Genomic DNA, 14,142 nt, shown 5'->3' on the forward strand with positions numbered 1-14,142 from the left:
GGAGTGCTGGAAGGGGCTGTCCAAGAAGGAATCTCGAGAGCACGTGTTCTGTGGACCCCCTTTGCAATAGGGGAGACATCTTCCATTGTAGTTGTTACCTCCTCTTCCTCTGGGGGAAAAGACTCCCTGAGATTCCGGAAAAGGACCTTAAGATTTCTTGAACCACAATTTTCCCCCCCACATTGGTTCCTGGAGTAGGACTTTTATGGGGCAGAAAAACAGATCCCGATGCCGGACAAGGTCTTTCCATCTTTCTGTCTCCAGGAAAGTCTCCCCTTACTGTTGGAACAAGGATGATCTGCCAAAGGAGGTACTGACAAATGATGCCTTGAAAGGTTCTGTGAAGTCACACAGCTGTATCCAGGCATGGCACCTAGTGGCAATGCCTGAACTGGCCACCCTAGAAGTGCCCTCCACAGTGTGGGAGATCAACCTCATGGACGCATTAGATATGGAAAGTAGAGTCGCCATTCTGGAAGAAAAGGTCTTCTGATCCTCGGCAGGCATGGACTCTGGGGTAGACTCCAAGAGTTCTTTGACAAGGTCTCTCTGCAGTCTAGTAAGATGGGATAGATAGTTTAACACTCAAGGCGAAAGTGAACAAAGTGTAAACTCTGTTATAGAATCTGTCCATATCCCTAGACTCCTTGTTAGAGGGATGAACAGAGGAGCTTTATTGGGCTAGCTCCTTTTTAGTGGCTGCTGCAACCACCATGGCATCTACTGGGATCCCTTTTACTCCAATGTGATGTCAGTAGGTGTGCCAAGAATCTTGTCAGCTTTCTTTGGGATAGACTCTACAGTGTCCAGTTCCTTCCATGCCCTAGTAGATACTAATTCAATCAGCGCATCTGCAGGGGGGACACCCAGGATGTAGATGGGCCATATCCAAAAGTCTCCAAAGCACAGTTTCCTCTGGGGAGGGGTTTTAGGTAGACCAACCGCCTCTTTGGCAGGGCATCTCTAGGACGTCCAAAAAGGAGACATCCTGAGGTGGAGATCTTGGAGATCCCTCCCCTTCCTCAAAATCAGTGCTGGTAGTGAGGGATTCCTTGGGGGGGGGGGATCTAGGTGCCTCCTTTTACACAGTCTCTTCCAAGGGACCTCCTTACTGGGATGCTTCAAGGAGGTGACAGAAGAAACTGGGGTTCCACTGAAGGGATGGGCTGGAGGGTCTCCAGGACAGCCTGCACTCATGGTAGACGAAGGCCTCACACACAGGATCTGGGGGGGGGGGGCTCTCCTGGGGTGAAAGAGGACCCTCTCCACCATTTTGAGTACAGAGACTCAGAGTACCCAAGTGTTGTCCTAACAGAACGGACATCCCCCATGCACCTGGAGCCCTCCGCTCCAAAGGGGGAGTCGAAGCCAAGCTATAGAAAGCCAAGGCTCAGAGGGGAAGCAACAGCTCCGAAAACTTTGGAGTCAATGTAAAATACCCACAATTTGAGGTCGAGGCTCCAGCTCTGAGACACAATAGGTGCTGACATGGTCAGGGCGAGCGCGTCGGGGATGAAGTGATAACCACTATCTACTCCAATACCTCGGCTCTCAGAACCACAGCACCAGCAGACTCTGAAACCAAAAGTAGAGTTGGACAAGGAGCTATAGGATGGAATGAGGAGATTCTGTTCATGGATTCAGTGGGAGATGGGGTTGGCAAAACCCCCAATTGGATCTGTGCCTGAAGAAATTGCCTCATCAGTCTATCTACACTGTTCCCAGACAGACAACAGGAAGAACTGGTGTAAGAAGTGGTCGAGGGAGGTCTGGATGGCTTCTTAGCAGAGATCTCCCTGTGAGGAGCCTTCTATGCTGAAGTACTCTGCTCCATACTGGCAAGTGAAGCCCAAGGAAGCGGAGGAGGACATGGTGGAGATGACAGAGTCGGCCAAGAGGAAGTCAAATCCGATGCTTTTGATGCTTTCTTCACCAGCTCCAACATAATAGAAGATGACTAATCCGGGGAGCGTTTCCTGGCTTCCTGGGTCTCCTTATGTTTTCTGGCAGGGGGTTGAGCCCCTGAGGTGGAAGGGACAGCAGGACAGGAGATAGACGGAAGCAAGCCCTTAAGGATAAGTTTGTTCCACTAATTCGCTAGGGCACACGGATGGACGGAAGGAGCTGTCCAAGTGAGAGGGACCTAGACAGTAAATGCACTCCCTGTGGGCATCAGACAACAGGATCGTGTGTCCACAGGAAGTGTATTTTTTGAAACCTAAAGGTTTATCTGACTTAGGATTGGACTTGGACTCCACAACGAAAGGTAGAGAGAAAGGAGGAAAAAAAAGGAAAGGAAACTTACTCTACGATGGAGTGTTGGAGATCAAGACTTATCCATGTATCATTTTTGAGAAGAAACAGAAAAAAAAATGTGGTTCCATAGGAACAGTTTATAAGATAGCTGAATGTTGCAGAGGATATCTGAAAAATATCTGACCAAATGAAAACAAAATTTATTCAAATCTAAAATGGGGATCAATTAAAAAGGAAGACAGACAGGAATAGATTACATGGATAATGGAAGCAAGACGGAACTCTCATGGAAAGAGATAACAGGGCACACACAAAATAAGCACACAGTCTGAAAGGTTGGATAAGATCAGAACTGCATGCAGGAAGAGCTGCACATATAGATTTCTCTTGGGTAGTGGGGAAAATCCTGCTAGCACCATAAATGCTACCAAAGCTAGATGATTCAGACTTCCAGATGGGAATGTTTAAGTACTTTTATACTCAGCCTATGGAAAATTTTCCCTGGGGCACTTCCTTGTAGGTGTGATACAGGGGACATGGAAGCTTGGCTGCATGTCTTCTTGGGATGTGAGAATGTGTCATTCCATCAGCTCCACAGTATGTATGGCAAGATTTGGTCTGAACAAGTGTAACTAACTACTGTTTTATTCTTGCTATATGTGCAATATGGCACTGTCAAAACAGGAAAGTTCTGCTTATCTAACTCTAGCCTACATCAGAAAGCCATTACAAAAAAATGGAAAGGAAAGGAACTCCCATCACAGAAGGGTTTTATGATGTCATGAAGGGTGAAAATGGGTTCAGATAGTCAAAGACAAACTGTTACTTAAATGGATGCTCTGGATGTTATAATTGTTTTATAATTGAACTGGTTGAAATGATCATCAGTTATTCCGGCTGCCTTGAATTACCAGTTTTAAGTGAAGCATACCTTGTTAATCAATAGATGTATGTGCCTTTCATGATCAACAGTAGACCACTGTGCACAGTTTGTACCAACTGATTTTCTCTTATCAGTTTTATTTTCTGTTTTATAGACATGCTCTATTTGGTTCTGACATTTTTGAAAAAAAGGTACTTTGTTAAAAAAAAAAGCAACTGAATGATCTTCTGTTTTATAGCAACCACCACCACCAGTAAATTGCTGCCTTCATCAGTCAAACAAACAAACAAAATATCAAAAAGATCTTAAATGACTGATCTCATCATCTCCTGGATATTTACCTCTGGTGAGAGTGTGTAGTTGTCTTGTCTGCTTCTAAAAATGGCGGACTTCTATAATCCAAATGCTTTCTTTTAAATAACAAGGGAAACTAATTACATTCTAACTGAAGTAAAATGTGTTGGTTTGAAAAGAAAAAAAATGTGTTTTTATGAAACCACTGAGGTATAGAACTGTAAAGGGATGGGGAAACATAACCGTACCCAATGGATTTTAGCTGGGTTCCTGGACTGTGCATCAGATATTCAGCAGATCTGTGAAGGTGAAGTGACGGTGTGCAGGTTCACAGAAGGTCAATCAGGTAACCTGGAGTCCAAAGGATACATACTGATGGTTAAGTGATCATTAAGCTGACAAGAAGCCAGAATAGGTCATGTAACAAGAAAGTTATGTTCTCTCTTTAGATGTTCAATAAAGAATTGTAGTGCAGCATTTTGAAAAATCTGCAGATGGTGCAAATTACTTCCTGCTGGCCGCAGATGAACAGCACTGTGGCAGCCTAACCTAGAGCTAAATAAGGCAAATCTTACAGGTCATAAGTTCAAGCTGGATGTGTCTTCAATAGAAGTTTAGGTTTTCAAAAATTGCACCTGGAGTTTTAAGCCACCTGTTTGCAGACATTTTCTGCCCACCCAAACGGACAAAGTGAAACCACAAGGTCTGGAGGGAGAAAATGTTTACCATCATTATCTCAGTCTCATAATTCAACTTCCTCTGCTGAAGTCCATCTAAAAGGATAAACCTGCCAGGCAGGTATTAAAACTGAATCTTGATAGCTAGGAATAGATGAACTTGAATGTCATTTATACAAAGATTAAAGCTTCACTCACAGCATGTAATGACTGCATCAAGTGAAGCTATACAGAAGAGCAGAATTGAAAGGACAGATGTGAAGTTGTTCTATCTTGCCTTCATTCTCATTGACGGCCAATTCGGCCAAATGCTAAAGCCTGAGATCTTCAACAAGCTTGTGGCCTACTCCCTATCACATTGATGCACTGGTGCTTCCCCTAGATCTCGCTTGCAGCTGCAACATATCAGGTGTTTCACCAGCTCTGGCCAGTAAATGTAAGTATTTTTTTTTAGTTTAATACTTTTTTCCTAAATATTTCATCTTCTATATAGTTAAGGGTTAGTTTAACCAAGTTAGTTTAGAGAATTATAGATAGCATACCTTTCTCGTTTGTAGCCAGTTTTATTAGGCTTAGTTTAACTCCCTTTTCCCATTTCTTCTAAGCATTGAAAGTTCTTAGCTTTCACTTCATATACGTATATATCTGTGAGTGGTGTGTTTATTGTTAGTATTATAAAAAGGCTTAGGTATTGTTTTTTGTGCGCCCGTTTTTTTAATTAGGGCTATTTTTTCTTTAATATATAGCCGTTTTAAATTAGAAGGCTTTAAGGTTTGTTCACAGTATTTCTAGTGTGGTTATTGTTTTTTTTTGTGGAATTGTTGATATGTCTCAGGAAGGGTGGCCACGGTGGTGCAGCGGTTAGCATTGCTGCCTCACAGCAAGAGGTTCTCCAGTTCGATTCTCGGCTGGGGTGCCTTCTGTGCAGAGTTTGCATGTCCTCCCTGTGGTCGCGTGGGTTTCCTCCGGGTGGTCCGGTTTCCTCCCACATCCCAAAGACATGCAGTAGATGGATTGGACACTCTGAACTGGCCCTAGGTGTGAGTGTGTGCATGTGTTTGCCTTCTGTAGAAGATTGGGCACCGGGCTGGCAACTCAACACTGTAAAACTCCACTGCCAATCATGAGCAGACAGATGATCTGCTGTGGCGACCCCTAACCGGGAAAAGCTGAAAGAAGAAGTTGATATGTCTCAGGAGAAATCTAAGTTGGGTTTCAAAAAATGCCCTAAGTGTGAGCAGAAGATGTCCATCACTGATCGGCACTTGGACTGTGTATATTGTTTGGGGGAGGTTCACCTCCAAGAAAATTGCTCCATATGCCACTCGTTCAGTACTAGGGTGCTACATGAAAGAAAAAGTAAACTGATTGCTAGAGGACTGGTTAAGTCCTCCTTTCAGGACTCATTACATAAGGACAAAACCCAAGACAAGCATTCAAAATCTTTGAAGACTTCTTCTGGATTGAAGCCAAAGACAAGCTCATAGACTCCAAAAAAAAAAAAAAAAAAAAAAAAAAAAAAAAATTCGACAGACCATCTACCTCGGCGCCACAAGTTCTGGAGTCTACAGTTGTGCTCGTTAGTAGGAGCTGGTCTCCAGTTCTGGAGCCAGTATCTCCTACCGTTAAGTCTCCTATTTTACAGTCAGTGGCTTCTACTATATCCTCTTCTTGGTCCTCAAGACTCTGATAAGGATGTGGATCGTGTGGTACAGAGGCTTCTGCAGACACCAGCAGTAGCCAAGATTTTGTCGGGCCGACCATTGGGGTTTCGGGCCCGACTGAGACCCAGTCCATTACGTCTGTTCCTCCTCCGATCAGACTCAAGGTTTCGGAGCTGGAGTGTTCAGAGCTGATGATCATGGAACCGCCGGAGCAGGTTCTGACTTCTTCGGTGCCAATCTTGGAGAATAGGAGCAGACACTCACCAACTGGGTCCGGGGAGGATAGTCGAACCGACCTCTTGGTTCCAACTTTACCTCTTGGGGCTTTGGTGCGGCTGAGCTCCGCTCCTACCATGGTCTCAGATTCCACCACTTCAGTGCCAGGGAGATCACCTGCTTCTCCTGATCCAGGGGTTTCCTCTCATCAGAGCCGGGGGGCTTTGATGCCATGAGGAGAGTATTGTCCCCTCGGGGCGCCCACATCATCAGAACCAGCAACCTCCTCCTCCAAAGAGCCTGTGTCTACCTCTGCTTCACTGGTCCCTTACACGTAGAGGCCCAGAGCCTCAGTTCACCTCACTGGGTGAAACCTGCTCTTCTGAGACTTCACCAGAAGCTCCCACTGAGGAGGTTCCCAGGAAGAGACTTTGCAAGAGGAAAAATCTGGACTCCCCACAGGAATCCGTCACGTCTAATACTGACTTAGATGATTCAGAAGGGTCCCCCCTCTGACGATCACTCTTTCGGAGATATGTTGGAAATTCTCAAACAGAGGGGTGGCTTGAAGCCCATTAACCCTACTAATGAGGTATCAGTTCTCCTGAAGGCTTTTGGGTCGCAACCCTCCACCTCTTGGGTGTCTCTGCCTTTTGATGAGCTGATGGAACTCATCTCTTGAAAGGCGTGGGAGTCCTTAGATACCATGGAACCTGTCCCTCAGAGGCCTACCAAATTTATGACCCCCCCCCCCGGACAAAGGGCTTTCCTAACCAAAGGAGTACTTGTCGATGTTATGGTGGTGGCGGCAGCCACCAAGGAGTTGTCAGAGACCTCTACATCTGTTCATCCTCCTAACAGGGATTCTAGGACCTTGGACAGATATGGCAAGCACATGTTTAGTTGAGTGGCCTTTGCTCTTCGATCCCTGAATTATCTCATGCATTTTACTAGACTGCACAGAGATCTCCTTAAAGAGTTGGGAGATGCTCTACAGGGTGCAGTAGCTGCAGGAGTTTCAGATGAAGTAACTTCCAAGCTTGCTACCCTAAATTCCCTTGTAAACTCTTCCATGCACCTGATTTCATATGCAGCTGATGGAACGAGCAGGGCAGCGGGTATAGAAATTGCTCTTAGGAGACATTCCTGAATGTGCTTATGTTCCTTTGCAGAACCCTTGAAGTCATCCTTTGTGAACACCCCTTTCGATGGCTTGTCCCTTTTTGTACCCAAAGTGAAGGAAACCCTTACCAGGAGTGAGTAGGATGGAAAGACTCTTTTCTGCCAGAGTCCATTTTTCCACCCCTACCAGACCTTACCCCAAAGGTCAGAAGGGAGGGAAGATATAGTTCCATAAAACTCAAGGAGGTTGCCAGGACACTTGAAGTGAACCCCCCTCTAGAGGCAGAGGAGGGGGCAATAATGGAAGATGCCATCCATGTGGCAGAGGGGGGGGGTACGCAGAATCAGGGCAACAGAGATCAGTTCTTTGGAAAGCCCCATCAGCGCTCCTGAAAGGAGGCCCGCCTGTCCATCTCTGGAAGCAGTCTCGGGATGCTTATCTCTGTACCCAGACGCCTGTCAAAACATAAAAGATCACTGGGTACAAAGCAAAATATCCAGAGGATACTCCATTCCCTTTACCACCCCTTGCAAGAAAAATCCTGGATGTCCGACCCAGTCACAGGGAACAAGCAACTATAGAGATTCAAAGGTTGCTAGAAAAAAAGTGTCATCCAACCAGTCCCAGCAGACCAGAGAGGATCCGGAACTTACTCAAGGTTCTTTTTAGTTCCAAAGAAAACAGGGGACTGGAGACCCATTTTGGACCTCAGCAAACTAAACAAATCTGTCAAAAAGACAAAGTTTTGGATGGTCATGCTACAGTCAATACTTCCCTTTTTCGGGAAACACAACTGGATGTACTCAGATCTCCAGGACGTGTACTACCACATCAAAATGGCCAGTCCATCCAGAGATCATCTGCGCTTTCGGCTGGGAGCCAGTAACTACCAGTTTTGAGCTCTACCCTTTGGTCTCACTACAGCCCCCAGAGTGTTCACCAAATGCATGGCAGTAGTCATGGCTCACCTGAGAAGTTTAGGATTCCAGTTGTTTCCATACTTATAAATTCAAAGATGAACAAAAGGGCACACTGCTGGTCTCCAGTAAAATATCTTAATTTGAGCGCTTTTGTCAGCCGTTAAGCTATAGACTTAATCATAATTCATTCATTCTGATGAAGTCAATAACTTAACGGCTGACGAAAGCGCTCAAATTAAAGGATATTTTACTGGAGACCAGCAGTGTGCCATTTTGTTCATCTTGTTTGAATTTATTAGTCTTCTTTGTGTATTTTGTCCATTATGGAGGTTTCCATACTTAGATTGGCTCCTCACCGCCACCACCAGGCATCAACTCATACTAACAAGGGACACAACCTTACACCTCTGCAGTCAGTTGGAAATTAAACTCAGAAAAATCTGCCTTATCGCCATCGACATCCAAATGTACCGTTTTTATAGGAGCAGATATAGATACCATTTCCATGACCGTAAAACTTCCACCAGAAAGGGTTTGTGTTTTACGAAAACAGATCATGAATCTTCTATCAAAAGAAAAAGGCCCAGCTTCAATGGTGCTCAAATTATTGAAGACAATGGCGGCTGCATCCATTGCAATTCCTTTAGGTCGAATGCACATGCGTATTCTACAATGGCTTCTGTTCACACAATGGTCCTTTCAGGAACTTTCAAAATCTCATCAAATCCTGATAACGAACTCATGCAAGAACAACCTTCGCTGCTGGCTGACATCTCAAGTAACAATAGGTCGCCCCTTTGTTCTACCTGCTCCCCACTGCCACTGTGACCATGTATGCCTCCCTGACAGGGTAGGGGGGCATTATCAGGGAAGAACAGCCCAAGGCACGTGGAAACAACACGAGGCTCATCTGCATATCAATGTCCTAGGGATGAGAGCAGTACTTCTAGCATTGCAGTCCTTTCAAGACTCTCTTCCTCTAAGGACTGTTACAATTCAGATGGACAACATGTCAGTGGTCTGGTACATACACAGGGAGGAACCAGATCTTACCCCCTATGTCGAGAGCCCCAGAGAGTATGGCAATGGGCAACTTCCACCCAGCGCTTTCTGATAGTAACGCACATCTCAGGGAAGTCCAATGTGATAGCAGACAAATTGAGCAGAGCAATTCTATTGCCTCATGAGTGGTCCCTGAAACAGGAAGTGGCGGAAAGGATATTCCGCAAATGGGGCCAGCCTTGCTGTGACCTCTCTGCAGCCCCAACCAACAGGAAATGCAGCAGCTATTTTGTCCTAATCTCCCCTACGGGAGATTCCCCAAGACACACGCTTGTACACAGTTGGCTCTCGGGTCTCCTTTATGCCTTTCCACCTTTTCCACTGATACCCAAAGTTTTACAGAAAGCAAAGACTCTGGGAAGGACCATTATTCTAACAGCCCCTTTACTGGCCTCATCAGATTTGGTTGTCCTTTCTTCAGCCTCATCTATTGGAAGACTCTTGGATCCTGGACCCAGTTCCAGATCTTCTGACTCATTCATCAGGGGCTCTTCATCCCACACTTCACACCCTCAAATTGACAACTTGGCTGCTCCAGTTCCCAGAACAGCCAGGTTTCAAAATCTCTCCGCTGCAGCTCAGCACATTATAATATCCTCCCACAAATCATCTACCAGGAAGTTGTCCCTTAGCAAATGGAAAAGATTTTGTATATGGGTGTCAAAACAATATTGACCCATATCTAGCCTCAATTTCATCCATTTTAGAGTTTTTGACCAAACTTTTCAACGAAGGGGCAGCTGCTGCAGCCATTAGGGTTCAGTTAGAGGCAATCTCCAATTTTTACCTTGGTAATCAGGGGTCCAATATCATGTCCCACAGACTCTCCAAAGCCTTTCTTAAGGGCACCGCTCATTTGAGACCCCTATTCGGTCCCCAGTTACACCATGGAATCTAAATTTTGTCCTTTCTCATATCATTTTAACCCTATTCGAACCAGCCTCATCTTGTGACCTGAAATATCTATTATGGAAAACCATTTTTCTAGTAGCTGTTATGTCAGCTCGGAGGGTTTCAGAGTTACACTCCTTGTCCATTAAACCTCCATATTTAATATTTCATAATGACAAGAGTTTTTCTTAGGACAAAGCCATCCTTTTTACCTAAGGTTTGTTCAGAGACTAATCTCAGACTACATTTATCCTAATAAGATGGAACATATGCTGCACAAGCTGGACGTCCACAGGCAGATTCGATTCTACCTACACAGGACTAAGGAATTTAGAAAATCAGAACAGCTCTTTGTTTCATTTTTAGATTCAAAGAAAGGTGCTCCAGTGGTAAAAACCACCTTGTCAAAATGGTTATCAGATTGCATCTATTTTACATACAATTCTGCTCATTCACCATTACATAAAAAATAAAGGCCCATTCAACTAGAGCTGTTTCCACATCTTCAGCCTTTCTGGCCAAACTACACCAATAGATTCCATTTGTACAGCAGCCACATGGTCTAGGCCTCATACCTTTATCAATCATTACAAATTGGACAGGGTCCTCTTTGGTTTCACTGTCCTGAGGAATATACCCCAGTGAGCCACCCGAGAAAGATGGTGCTTGGGATGCTAACCCATCAGTGAAAATGAAGGCGAGATAGAACAACTTCACATAAAGAAGTTATGTACTCACCATAACGTTCCATGTGAGTTGTTCATCTCGCCTTCATTCTTTTGTCCCACCCTCCAACCCCCTACCAGTGTCTTGTGGACTGAGAAGTTGAAAAGTTTGGGTTGTCTTTAGTCCTTATCTAGTGCATCCTTGGATACTAATTTTTTTTTGGGGGGGGGGGGGGATTACCTAGTCAGCTTAGATGGCAGCAAACAAGATCTGAGGGAAGCACCCGTGCATCATGGGATAGGGAGTAGGCCACGAGCTGGTTGAAGACTTCGAGCTTTAGCATTTGGCAGAGTCGGAGCAGAGGATTAGCTCCGAACCCATCAGTGAGAATGAAGGTGAGATGAACAACTCACATGGAACATTATGGTGAGTATATAACTTTTTTTAAACTCTGATTTCATTCCTTTCATCTATCACAGATCTTCTAAATATACAAGATATATGCATGTGGCCACTTCAGGACATGCCAGTGTTTCAGCTACATGGCTTCTGAATGACCATTACTTTTTACTTCAAGTATTTCTAGTGTATTTAGGTTAATAAAGACAAAGACATGCAATGTTTCTTCCTTTGTCCTCTGCATATATTCCACGGGCCTCCGCTACAATACATGAGGTTTAAGTTATATATTAAGCATCCTAGTTTGCGGAGTCTTGCAAAATTTATAAAATGGTCTTTCCATGTGACCCTTTTGTCGTTTGGTGTGAATCTACACATGTATTGTATCTATAGAGAAGTCCAAGAGACTGTGGAGGAAGGATTTCCATAAAAGGCAGTGTTTTTTTTTTGTAAAGTCACAGGAACTTTTAATAGTCTACATGGCTACAAAAAACAGTATCATTGGTTATGTTTTCATCCAACAGTATTACAGTCTCTTACATGCTTTTCAAGTATGGGTTGCCTTAAAAAGTCCTAGGCTGCAGGTCTCGATTAGGCCTTAATCACAGCTCTAAACTAAAGTTGTTTTGTTTTTTCAGTTATAACTCCACAAGTAAGACCTGAAAAGGCTGACACACTCCACATATACAAGGGCTTACAGGCAAGTTCCTGCTGATCCTCAACATGTGGCAAATACTTTTCAAGTCCAGCTATCAGCATAACTGGCAACCAGTGCCTTGTTACCTGGCCAAAAACACAGGATCTTGTCATATAATTGCTGTGCGAATGCTCCCAAGCAGCACTCTGCAACACACTTAAAGGCCCTTTAATACCCTTCTTCACTTAGCATTCCACTGCATACACACACGCATACATGTACATACATTATGTATATATGTGTATATGTGTGTGTACATATGTATACACAGAAATACATACATGCACACACACAAAGCATACAAGGCAACCTTGAAATACAAGAACAAATTTTATATAATTAAAAAAGAAGCACTGATGGCACACAATCTTGACTGCCCACAGCCATGAATACATAAAACAACACTAAGAAAAAGCCACAAAACTTGGCAATGAACAAGAAATGTTTCTCCTAAGAGGGCAAGCCCTCACACCTCCTGAATTTGCACATACAGACTCCTCCATGGTTGCAGAAACAAAGAAGAATTGCCCTGCAAAGTAAAAAGTATTAGCAGTGCACACAAACACTGGTTCATAGGTACTTACTAGGTTACTGATCGGTGAAGATCTTTAGGAGTCTAGCTATATATTCTCAGGAAAATTTTATCCCTTGTATTTGAGTAGAAATAAGCCAGAGATAAGTAGAAAACTTACATGCTGTTTACATCCATAAGGGACAAGAGTGCTAATACTAGTCCATTTGTCTAGATTACGCTATAGTGTAAGTGGAGATGACTACGAGAAGTGGTATTCTCTGTGACACATAGCTATCCCCTCCAACATGTTGGATTTATGTTGCAAAATAGATTTAGATCTGTTGAACAAGTGTTTATGTCCCCATTGAACTTGTAAACATGCAGTAGGTCTGACAGTGTAGGGTCTGTTGAGGTTTTGCACTCAAGGCAGAGATCGCCCCCTCTATAGCCTATAAGATACTGGGAACAGGGACAAGGCTTTCAGATAGTATGCAGAATTTTTATAACTTAGGCCCTTGATTTTCCTAGTAAGCAATACTAGTGAGCATTTGAGTTGTACAAACATACAAATATTTCAAGCATGGGCAACAATGCCATTCTTCCCTGCGGATATACCAAAACAGATGCCCCCATAACAATTGTCCAACCTGTTCTCAAAAATATCTAAACTGGTGCTTGCTTTAAAGTAATTTGGTAGTTTACTCCATGCATCAGCTACTCTCTCAGAATCTTCTACATAGATTGTCAGATGATTCTCTACTAGTTTTTGATGACCCCAAACATTCCCACAGATCGTTTCTAAATGCCCTATACACCTGTATAATGTCTCATTTGAAATATCTATGAGACGCTGTACAAGTTCAGATATTTGAGACTTTTTTAATTTTCCCATCCATGGATGCCCTTGATATGTACTACGTCAAACGTTTGGACAGGTACATACCAAAGGGGGCACAAGACTTTATGACTGGCCTGATAATTGCTGAATACAGTGGAATGCTCACATCTCTGGACCTGGACACCATAACCATAGTAATAAGCTCCAAAATAAAAAAGCACTTTATTACAATAGTGGATACATGGTGATCGAAGGGCAGTTAACTGTCTACATAGGTTCCCAGGCCCAAATTAATGTATTCATTTTCAGGGGTGTATTGCCAATGCGATACTTAAAAGGGATTTCTTGCTTGCCAAAGGATATCATTACAGACTTCTTGGCATTCAGTTTTAGTTCATGGTTTTTATACTAGCTATTGGCTTGAAAAAGGCCTTCTTGGAAGATCTTGGTGTCATGTGGGGAGTTTCTGATGGCACCAAGTTTACAATCATCTGCAAACTTGGTCAGCCAGAATCCTATAACATTAGGTTTGACCTCCTAAGAAGTAAATGCCAAAATGCAGTGGCCCAAGAACTGAACCCTAGCCTATACCACTAGTGACATATGTTTCCCAATGAGTTATATAGGAACTAAAATTTAGCTAGGATTGTTTATCTATGATACCAAAGTGTGAGATGGTGTTGAAAGCCTTTCAGAGGTCTAGATATGCGTGTGTTCTGATTTGCCCTTATCCATTGCTTCATTAGCCTTCTCAAAGTAATCAACCAGATTAAGATTAAGGATCTGTCCTTAACAAATCTGAACTGGCTTGGGTTGAGAGTCTGTAGGTCAAGTATGTCCTCATTTATTAATTCCATAATGACACTTTCCATAGCCTTACAGATGAGCCTGGACAGACTTATGGGTCTATAACTTTCCAGGTTCATTGACACTCCACCTCTTTGTAAGAAGATGAGAGCTGTGGGCCTCCATTCATTTGATACAAAATCTGTTTGGAGGTTGACATTGAATACCCTCTGTAAGGGTCTCACAGGTCCTGTTT

The sequence above is a fragment of the Protopterus annectens genome, chromosome 11.part0 (genome assembly GCF_019279795.1).
Source record: "Protopterus annectens isolate FY-2018-M chromosome 11.part0, PAN1.0, whole genome shotgun sequence".
NCBI classification, from domain to species: Eukaryota; Metazoa; Chordata; order Ceratodontiformes; family Protopteridae; genus Protopterus; species Protopterus annectens.